This window comes from Hibiscus syriacus, unplaced genomic scaffold, assembly GCF_006381635.1.
Source record: "Hibiscus syriacus cultivar Baekdansim isolate YM2019G1 unplaced genomic scaffold, ASM638163v2 tig00000340_pilon, whole genome shotgun sequence".
Taxonomy (NCBI): Eukaryota; Viridiplantae; Streptophyta; class Magnoliopsida; order Malvales; family Malvaceae; genus Hibiscus; species Hibiscus syriacus.
The window spans coordinates 13,474,436-13,483,956 of NW_024061783.1; the positions used below are offsets into that span (position 1 = coordinate 13,474,436).

The 9,521-nt window shown below is 32.3% G+C and overlaps 1 long non-coding RNA gene across 1 annotated transcript; it reads right to left on the reverse strand.

The window, feature by feature from the left end:
- Window positions 1-7,988: 7,988 nt before the first annotated feature.
- On the reverse strand, window positions 7,989-9,022 carry LOC120198912. The gene is made up of 2 exons (XR_005523406.1): window positions 8,589-9,022; window positions 7,989-8,286 (listed from the first exon to the last, which is right to left on the reverse strand). It is a non-coding gene; the product is annotated as an uncharacterized LOC120198912 (long non-coding RNA).
- Window positions 9,023-9,521: the final 499 nt, after the last annotated feature.

Sequence of the window (9,521 nt, forward strand, 5' to 3'; positions counted from 1 at the left end):
TGCACAACCTCAATAGACTCACACATCTACAGTTCTCACATATGTACATGGCCTAACAAAGAGATAATAATAAACATAGATATTACGTGTAAATTATATGCTTTTGTGATATGAATTGTATTATATGATTGATATGATGATGTGTATATGTGTACATTTGATTACATGAAATGCTATATTGTTTTGTGTGATAGCACGATATGATATATTCATGCATGATTAAGTAGTTAAAGTTACTTTAATGTGTTTAATGCCTCACTAAGTCATAGACTTAGCGTGCGAGTGTTTCACACGTAGGTTCTGAAAAGCAAGAAGAGAAGTTTAGAGGAGCAAGACAGGTCAGCATTTTCCTTACAACGTTTCAGATTAGAAAATAAATGATTTAAATGTGTTTGGTTAATCTGAACATAGTTGGCATGTACTAATTGATTGAGCTGAATATGCTCTGATCGATTTTGGTTATTTTGGTCAATTTATGTAAATAAACAGTTTTTATTTTAAATGAAAGTTTTTAAATTTTCTTTGAATTTTTGTCAAGAGTCAAAGTTTGGAAAGTCAATGTGACACCCCAGACTCGTATTCGGGTCGGATACAGGTTGAGGGTATTACATTTAATGGTATCAGAGCCACGATTTAGCCAATTCTCGGTATAAACTAAAGTCCAAAGTGTCATAAAATGTGTACATGCCAACACAGAGTATATATATATATAATTGATCTGATAGTGTAAGGAGTATGTTGTCTTGCTAATATAATAAGATTAGTTTAATATAGTAGAAATCTGATTATGAGAATTTTAAAGAAAGAGAGGGAGTGAATCTGATGGTTGTAGCAATTCACCTGCCCTGGCCAGGCAGAAGGAAGAGCGGACACCTCAGGAAGTGCCTCATAAGATCAAAGGTTGATTTCAGAAAGTTGAAATCATATTAGAATAGTGAAAGAAGATCATTATTGTTTTGAATCAGAAAAGCGATAAGGATTTGTATATTTGAGTAAAGCTGAGGATTGATAAGAAGAGTTTGAGAATGAGTATATCGATGATCAGTTTATAAGACAAAGGAAGTCATAATGTTGAGTTGAACAACGGAAATTTCAGGATGTATGAGAATGGAGGTGAAATTGACAAGTTAAGTAAATGAATTTTGAGATAATTTCGATTGGAAAGGATGTATGTGATTGGTTGACTATGGTTTGTGCCCTAGATTGGACATATGTTATTGATTAATTATCAGAGTAAAGGTTATAAGATTGGAAGAAAAGGTAAAAAATTGAGTTAATCAATTATGATGTGAAACTGAATATAGTTATGTATTCTGATCAGATAACTATGTCTGCTATGATGTAGAAAAGAAGATAAGTATTTGCATAGAACCTTAAGGAAGGAAAATACAACTATAAGAAATGATAAAGAATGAAGTTTTATATAAGTAAATGGGTTATCAAAGTTAGGAGGATGGAATGAAGATTGTTACACAGAGATGAGTATAGGTGATAAGACAAGAGTATGTGAACATGAAAGGAAATATATGATTTGTGTATAAGGAATAAATAAAGGAAGAATGGAATAAAGAAATGAAAGGGATTGAGTTAAAGGATCAGATACGATAAAGGGTATATGGAATGTAGATGATAATTTTGATATAGAAGTAAGAAAAGTGTGCAAGGTGATGTGAATAGATTCTTTAAAAGTGTATGTTGAATCATATTTAAAGAAGATTTAAGGGCATGTTTTTGGTTAAATGATGATGGAAAACGAAATTGGTTATTATTATAAGGTAGTTATTGATGGATTTAGGTTGTTGATTGATGAAAATGGATTGAATTTACTGGTTGCTGTTTAAATGATAAGTGACATGATATGAATATATATATATATATATATAAAGGAAAAAGGTAATTGAAAAGCTAAAGGATTGAAAAGTAAGTTTCTGATGATGATGACAAGAAAGATTAATTAAATGAAGCAACATTTAGAAGATATGTTTCTATCAAGATGTCCAGTGAAAATTCGAGGATGAATTTTCTTAAAAAGGAGGGGAGAATTGTAACATCCGCAATACCAGGGTTAATGACCAAATTGTAAAGTTTCAGAATTTGGTGACTAAAGTAAAAGAATGAAATAGTTCAATGATTATTGGATATATATGATGAAGGTTATTTAGTAATTATTAAAGGAAATAAAGGGCAAACGGGTTAATTAACCAAGAAATGAATTAAAAATGGGATTGGTAAGGATAAATACACGTGGAAATTCTCTCCAGAGTTTTCTTTTCCTTTCTTCTTTTTCTTCACGTGGAAGCCAAGAGAAAAGGTAAGTTTGATTTAGCTGTTGATTTCTTGAAAGTTTTAAGTTGGATTTGAGTCTTTCGGGGTTATATAAGCTTAAGGAAAGCTTATATAAGTTTAAAACACCAAAGAAAGAGAATTAGAAAGGAATTTCTATTAAGGGTTTATAAATGAACTTTTATTATAAAAAAGTTTTTGAAGTTCCAAGGATGAATTTGACTTGTCAAGGGTTTAATTAAGAAGTTAGAAGCAATAGAATTGATTTTGAAACATGTTGAAAATTTAGTGTAATTCTTTAATTACATATGGAGAATAGGATTTTGATGTTAAGGAGGTGATTAATGAATATAAATGAGTTTGAATATGTGTATGTGAGTTGAGAACAAGATAGGGGATGAAAGATGAAGTATTTGAGTGGATTTGAGTAGATTTTCGGGATTAAAATTGAATTCTAAGCTATGTGCATCGATGCACATTCAAGGTGCATCGATGCATCAAGGGTAAATCTCTAGAAATTGTTCAGTGTGTATCGATGCACAGTGAGTGCATCGATGCACCCATTAAAATGGAAACATCAAATGGGATTTATGCACCGATGCATAGATAGTGCATCGATGCACCCGTCTAGGGAGCATCGATACATGGGGTAGTGCATCGATGCATGCTTCTATTAAAAGTTGAAAATAGCTTTCTTTTATCCTTTGGAGTGATAGTTTAGAATATATCGTGTATCGATGCACAGTGAGTGCATCGATGCACCCATTAAAATGGAAACATCAAATGGGATTTATGCACCGATGCATAGATAGTGCATCGATGCACCCGTCTAGGGATGCATCGATACATGGGGTAGTGCATCGATGCATGCTTCTATTAAAAGTTGAAAATAGCTTTCTTTTTATCCTTTGGAGTGATAGTTTAGAATATATCAACTGGATACTAATATGTATCAATGTATGATTATGTAGATATCGAACACGAATAAGTTTCGGAACGATCATCAAGTTAAGATTCGATCGAAAGAAAGGAAAAATCACAAAAGTGAATTGGAACTTAGTGAGGCTCAGGTGAGTGCATATGCATTAGTATATGATGTGTGTGGAAAAGACTCGCGATGAGTCTACTTCCAACATTCGATTACATGATTTTATGAATATTAATATGGGTGATATGATTATTATTTATGCATGAATATAGTCATAGGTGTTATATGTGAACATGTGAATTATATGAAAAGTGATATGAATTATATGAAAAGAAGCTATATGTCTACATGTATATGTGAAAGAAGCTATGAGCTTATATGAACAGGTGATATGAAAATGTATATGTGAAATGATATAAGTGAAAATGCCCATGTTATGTGTAAAGAGAACTAGAGGTATAGTTGGCATGCCAAGAGTCGAGGGTTCTACGTGGTCCTTAGGGACATATATGTATTCTTTGGAACATTTACAGGGTCTTGTGAGACACATATGTGATCCATTGAAATATGTATATGGTTCTTAAGGAGTGGTCCTTCGGGAAAAATACAGTGCATAGGTCCTTCGGGACAAAATTCATAGCCCCTAGTGGGACCCCATACGAGCTGTGGTGACAGCATAGTGCACAACCTCAATAGACTCATATATCTACAGTTCTCACATATGTACATGGGCTAACAAAGAGATAAGAATAAACATAGATATTACGTGTAAAGTATATGCTTTTGTCATATGAATTATATTATATGATTGATATAATGATGTGTATATGTGTACATTTGATTACATGAAATGCTATATTGTTTTGTGTGATAGCACGATATGATATGTTCATGCATGATTAAGTAGTTAAAGGTACTTTAATGTGTTTAATGCCTCACTAAGTCATAGACTTAGCGTGTGAGTGTTTCACACGTAGGTTCTGGAAAGCAAGAAGAGAAGTTTAGAGGAGCAAGACAGGTCAGCATTTTCCTTACAACATTTCAGATCAGAAAATAAATGATTTAAATGTGTTTGGTTAATCTGAACATAGTTGGCATGTACTAATTGATTGAGCTGAATATGCTCTGATCGATTTTGGTTATTTTGGTCAATTTATGTAAATAAACAGTTTTTATTTTAAATGAAAGTTTTTAAATTTTCTTTGAATTTTTGTCAAGAGTCAAAGTTTGAAAAGTCAATGTGACACCCTAAGTAGACAAAATACAATGTGTTCAAAGATCAAATTCACCCGATAACAAACAAAAAAAGGATATTCCAACTGTAATAAATAAATTTTGCTCATATGAAAGTATTGAATTCTGCAAACAAAGAGAACAAGAATGTGCTCAAATCAATTGAAGTCCTAAATTAATAAAAAAAAGAGGACAAAAAGCACATATAAGGAGTTCCTTGTATGAAAAGGCTCATTGAACCTTCAAACCACAGGGTTGATCAAGTACGACTGGTCTAGAGATCCAGATTTAATTCACCAAAAAATTAAGAAATTACAAAGGTATAGAAAAAAGATATGAACTCTAGGGTGAAAACCCACAAGTGGACAATCTACAAGAATCCAAGAGAAAATAATAAAAGGCATGTGAAAGCATATTCAAATCATTCGAAACGAGATCGAAGACACCATAATGAATTGATTCTTGGTTTTATTACCCTTAAATACTTGTTTGAGCCTATTTATCCTTTTCTTTCATAACTGTGAGTCATGGCTTACATTACGTAGCTTAAAAGTCCCTTCTAATCATACATGGATTTCTAAGTATGAGAGACTATCCTCAGATTTAATTTACACCCCTCAGGGTTAATCTTTTATTTGTAAAAAGTTTTCTAAAATATTTAATGCATGATAGAGAAAAAATAACAAAGGGAGGTTCAAGATGAAAAATTGCGAATGACATCTTGAAACCAAAGGAGGATTTGAGTTGAAAACTTGAAATGGTAGCTCGAATATGAAAAATGGGCAACAGAAATGCTACAACAAAGAAGTCAACCTGAAACACCTTACCTTTTTAGAATCAACCTATACCTCAAATATACTATTAGTCTTTATAATTGTCAAAGGATATATTTTTTTGAAAAAATAAAAAAGTAATTATATATAATGAACCTATGTTTTATAATTTGCTTCAATTGTGAACCTAAAGTAAGGGGCACCTTTTTTTAAAACTTCTTCATCGAACTTTTTCACATTTTGAAAAATGAAAGAGGAAGAAAAACATTTTCAAACAAGATAAACTCTCTAAGGGTTGTATCTTAGAATTTGAAAAATGTCCATCACACTTAGAAGCTCAAAATCAGAAATTGGGGAAAGAAAATTGAACGTCGGGGGCAATATTTGACAGACCAAGAAGAGTAGTTTTTTACAAAGAAATGTAAGGGTACACTCTATGTGAGAGAACAATGAAGATGAACAAATCAATAAGAGAATGAAGATTGCTTGTGCATCTTTTCATTGCTATTAATCAGGAAAAACATGCATCGACATGCACATACATGATCTTGCATCTTTGCATAAAACATCCATCATCATATGCAACATAAAAAGCATTGAATTCTCGTCTCATGAGGATGCCTTTACAATTTCTCTTGAAATATTGTCTTTCTTAATAACATTTTCTCCTATCATGAGGACAAATTCAAAAATTCATTTTTATTAAAGATCAAGATATCATATAAAATTCAGTCTGACACCCGAGAAAATATTTAAGTAAATTACATTCACAAATGCATGATTTTTACAGATCTTCCAAGAAAATAAGAAGATTCATAATGTTAAAATCTCAAAGAGATAATATCAAATTTTAAACCTCAAATTGAGGAAATCATGTTAAGAGTGGCATTACCTTTTGAAGTGGGCCATAACACCTGATCATTATGATGTCTTCGTATGATATTCATGGAAAATGAGAAAGCGATTTCAAAGTTTCTCATTTAGTACGAAAACTTTTATCTCACTTGACACTGTTTTACTCAAAATAAATTTTGTCTCACTTGAGACAGTTTTCCTTAAGACACGAACATTTGATATTGTTTCCTTAAAAAACAAATTTCGTCTCGCTTGAGACAGTTTCCCTTGAAACACAAATTTTGAAATTGTTTCACGAAACAAAATTTTTATCTCACTTGAGATATTTTATCTTAAAATACTAAATTTGAAATTATTTCATTCAAAATTTTTGTCTCACTTGAGACAAGTTCCCCTTGAAACACAAATTTTGAAATTGTTTCACTCGAAACAAAATTGATCTCACTTGAGATTATTTTTTCTTAAAACCAACTTCATCTTGCTTGAGACAATTTCCCTTGAAACGCAAGTTTTGAAATTGTTTAACTCGAAACAAAATTGATATCACTTGAGATTGTTTTTATTAAAAACAATTTCGGCTCGCTTGAGGTAGTTTCTCTTTAACCATAAGTTTTGAAATTGTTTCACTTGAAACAAAATTTTATCTCACCTGAGATAACATCTTTTGATTTTTTTTTTTCATTTTCATCCAAATGTTGAATATTTGACAGAAATTCCAAAGTTAGCTGAGATTTCATTTGACAATTCCATGTTGAAGATGAAGATTTCAGCAAAGAATTAATCAGTATCTTCATATTTCAAAGAAGTCGATCTCGACAAAGATTCGAGAACCTTTGGGTCAATACCTTCGGGAACTTCAAACACAATTGTTACTGACATATGGTAATTCTTTATACAGATTCAAATCCATCATAAAATGAGGTGGATCAACATTTCCAATGGAAGGGTTCATAATGAGAAGAACTCGCCCGAAGAAGGATAAGAAGTTCATAATGAGAACAATTCATCCTAAGAGATAGAAGAGGTTCATAATGAGAAGAACTTGTTCACCCTTTTGCTTGATTCTATCACAAAAGGAGATAAACTAACATCAACATTTTGTTCGATTTCATCACAGAATGAGGTGGATCAACATTATCATTCTTGCTAGATTTCATCACAGAATGAGGTGGATCAGCACATTTGAAGGAAGAAGTTCTTATAAGAGAGCTTGTTCGACCTCAACATGACCTTTATGGAAGAATTTGCAGTTTATATAGGAGAACTCGCACAATTTTTCAAAAAAGAGCGAAATCTTTTGATTCCATAGAGTAGAGGAGTCAATTGAAGGTTAATTTTTAGTTGATAAAAAATGATGAAAAAAGAGAAAATGGGGAAATTTTGAAAAGGAAAAAAATTGAAAAAAAAAAGAGAAAGAGAGAAAAAAAGAGAAAATTGAAAAATTAAAAAATAGATTGGGGCAAACCGAGAAAGAAGATTTTCAGATGCAGAAAGACAAATCATTCAATTGGAAATATGGAGAAACAAATCAATTGGAAATATGGAGAAACAAATCAATAGAAGATTGCAAGACATTGGCGCTGGAAAGACGAAGCCGTAATCAGATCAAACAAAATTAAGCTATCTTTTGTCTTTGCTCTATTATTCTATTCACAACAACGAGCAAATAGGGATAGATGTAATACCTAATTTTTTCCAAACATTTCAAATCGGATTGAAGAGGACCGAAGACCAATTGAGGGTTTTCACGTGTTGAGGTCGGATTTATTCAAATGGCACCGGCAATTTAATGGAAAATCGTTTGTAAAGTTTCTTAGAGTGTTGAAGAAATTCAATCGTGAATGATGGATTTATGCCTTTGCTAATTTGGGTTTAGTTAAGTTCGGGATCATATGTTCATGTTATTAAAACTAGAATTAAAACCGTTTTTATTGGATACCCAAATGCCCAAATTCTAGTGTCCAAATGAAATGTCCATTTACATACCCAAATGTTCCAAACCCAAATTAAATTACATCTTTTTGTTCCATTACAAACCCTGAACTCACCAACCAAAGCCCAACAAAATCACAAACACTTTGGAAAAAACCTAGGGATCTCATGCTCCCAAGTCGCCGCCTCCACGCATGAACAGGCCAGAACCAGCTGTAGCCCCCTTCCAAATCAATCTTCTTCCACAACGCTCCACGACTGCAACCCAGTGACCCTCCCCAGCTGGTGCCCCGTCCACGCATGCCCAAGTCACCCAATGTGGTCCCAAATGATCCATCAGCCATGCAAAGACAAAACACAGGTTGTAAAAAATGAGGCCTTTTCCATTTTTTTACCGTTGTAAAAGGGGATGTAAACCCCCAAAAATCAGATTATATGGGGGGACTTTTTTTTCACGGTTGAAACGAAAGCAATACAGAGAACAAAAAGAACAAAAGTATTTTCAACGGTTTTTCATTCACTCGTTTCTTTTTTTTCTTTATCCATTTTTGAAGTAAAAAAATAAAAGAGTGAAGTCGGTTTACCTTGGTTGTTTGAGGTTGTTGCCAGTATTATAGCCGCGGGGGAAGTTGAGGTCGCATCCTTGTGCCAACCAAAGGGTTGCATGTTGGTTTAGGGGGTGTTGTTTTAGCATTTCAGGTGTTTTTGGGGAGATTACGAAGAAGAGTGGTAGCTTTTAGGTGTTTGTTCTTCTTTTCTAAGTTTACCCATGGTGGTCGGAGTGAATGAAGGCCGATTTATGGCCAAGGTTCCGCGAGGGAGTTTTGGTTTTTGGGGCTTGGTTGAGAGAAAGAGAGTTTAGGGGGGAAAAAAGAAGGGGCTTTATTTCATTTGGGCCTCCTCGGCTACTTCAGGTAACGGTTGGAGAGTGAGCCGCCGCCAAAATCCGTCGTTCGGAGCAGTTGCTTGGGTTTTGTTGAGGGGTCGGCAGCCAAATGAAAGGGATATTAGGGAGAGAGGGCTTTAGGTCATTTCTAGTCTTCATTTATATTCTACAATATTTCTATCTCTATGTCTATTCTAAAGATGAAATATTAATTTATTTTTAATATTATTTCTACATCACCATCACCATCAACTCTACTTTATTTACAATATTTAACTATTATAATATTAATTTTACAAATATAAAATAAAACATATACATTAATAAATATCAAGATAAAAAATATAAATAAAAATTCATAAATAACATTGCGAAAATATAAATAAATAAAAAAAAATACAATTTATAATAATAATGCGAAAAAACATAAGTTACATAATTATATATTTTAATTCTTGAAATTATAATATTCATTCGCTCGATTAGTACATTTAATCTACTTGAATTTAAAAAAATAGAAAAATTACAAAAAAAATTAGTATGCTTATTTATCTAATTTTAATGTATTTTTATTTATCTTGCAATTTAATCTTCTTGAATTAAAAAAAAAAAAAAGAATTGTAGCGTAGCC